At 35.7% G+C, this 1,973-nt stretch overlaps 1 protein-coding gene across 1 annotated transcript in view; it reads left to right on the top strand.

Annotated features, from left to right (window-relative positions):
• The window catches only part of DCLRE1C (DNA cross-link repair 1C), a 68,067-nt gene that overhangs the window by 39,359 nt on the left and 26,735 nt on the right, over window positions 1–1,973 (top strand).

Below are 1,973 nucleotides of genomic sequence, written 5' to 3'. Positions count from 1 at the left end.
TGGTGTACGCCCTTCCCAATTTTGAACCATGCAGTGTTTCCTTGCTCTGTTCTGAAGACTGCCTCCTGGTCCAAGTATAGGTTTCGCATTAGCACGATCAAATGTTCTGGGATTCCCATTCTTCTCAGAGTCAGCCACAGTTTGTTATGATCCACACAAAGGCATTAGACGTAGTAATTTGAAACTGTGCCATCACTGTTATTTGTTAAGTGCTGTGGTGTCTATTCTGACTCATAGCAATCCCATGTTGCAGCCTCGAGCCACCCGACAGGGTTTTCTGGGCTGTGTGGTTTACCTAAGCTGATGGCCAGGTTGAGAATATACAGCAACATGATAACACTCATCCCTCATATTTGACTACTTTCTTGAAATACTACTTCTGAAGGGCTTAAGCCATTATAAGCCACATAGCCTTTAAAACTCCTGACCAGTAGAGACCACTCAGCGCCTAGTAGCAGTCTCTTCCAAACCTCGTGAGAAATAGCACCAAAGGGACCCCACTGAAAACCACTTTGGATGGAATACTACCACTGCAGGGAAGAATAATAGTTCATCATATTTCAGTTCTTAATTTTTTTGAATGATGTTTTTCTTCCAGCTTTATTATGAAAAAAAAATAACACGTTAATAATAAATTAATATATAATTTCTGTATTAATTAGTATATAACAGTATACTCTTCGTCTAAATCCAATAGTTTGTTACCATTTGCTGTTTTTGCTTTTTCTCTCCCTCTGTGTGTGATCATTCTGTGCCCCATCGGAGCCATTTGGGAGTCAGCCACAGATGTCATGACACTCTATCCCAAATCTTTCACCACGGATCTCATAAGAACAAAGATATTCTCCTATATAAACATAATTCTTCTGCCATATTAAAAAAATGTAACATTGATATAGTACTATTGGATTTTTTTTCACTATTAGATATTATACAATCCATATTTACATTTCTCTGTGCTGTAACTTTTTTTATAGCTTTTGGGGTTAGGGATGTAGGGTCTGACAGTATTTAATTAAGGATCACATGTCCATTTAGTGACATGTCTTAGTATCTTTTTTTTCTGTGCAACTTCATCTCACACACTTGGACATGTTTTCTGGAGGGACCACTCTTTGGAAAAAGGCATCATGCTGGGAAAGGTGGAAAGTTAGAGAAACACACTTAATAAGAGTGAACATAACAGTGGGCTCAAGTATATCGAATTGTGAGGATGGCACAGAAGAAGGCAAAATTCAAATCTGTTTTTTCTAGGGTCACTATCAGTTGCACCTAACAACACAATAACAACAACAACAACATACAAATGTATGTGACTCAGTGTGAATCCTAATAAAATTGTGACTATCATTCAGAAGAATGAGAATTGCAGAACACTTGATGTGCTAATTGGAAACTTGTGAATTGACTAGAATAGTAAAACTGAACAAGGGGCTGGTTTAGAATAAGTAAACATATACTTCTTTGTTGTATCCTTTCACAATACTTATTTAATCAGTATATTAAGCATATAATTTGAGATGCTATAGTTTATGAAGAAGTAGCATCAGAATTGAAGAAAAATTTTTCAACAACCTGTATTATGCAGATGACACAAAGATGCTTGCAGAAAATTAAGACTTGAAAACCTTAGTAAACAAGATCAAAGACTACAACCTTCAGTATAAATTATATCTCAATTTAAGTAAACAAAACTGTCTTTATTCTTGTTTAATATTCAAGTCTTTATACCTTTTGCTCTTCTTTTATGACTTTACTGTATTTATCTATTCTCTTTTTTGTTTGACATTGATATTTAAAGAGTGCAATCTAGTGGTGGTTTTGTAGAATGCTCCCCAAGTTGGTAAGTATCTAGTTGCTTTCTGGTGTCTGTATCTGTATTTGAGGCCTTGCCTACAAATAGAATTGCCGAAAATGTAGAACTGTAAAAAACCAAAACAAACAAAAACCCCACCCCAAAACAACAACAACAA

This window comes from Elephantulus edwardii, unplaced genomic scaffold (genome assembly GCF_000299155.1).
Source record: "Elephantulus edwardii isolate Elephantulus edwardi_28Jun2011 unplaced genomic scaffold, EleEdw1.0 scaffold00139, whole genome shotgun sequence".
Taxonomy (NCBI): Eukaryota; Metazoa; Chordata; class Mammalia; order Macroscelidea; family Macroscelididae; genus Elephantulus; species Elephantulus edwardii.
Note: the sequence above shows the minus strand (reverse complement) of the source record. Positions and strands in the feature narration are given on the sequence as shown.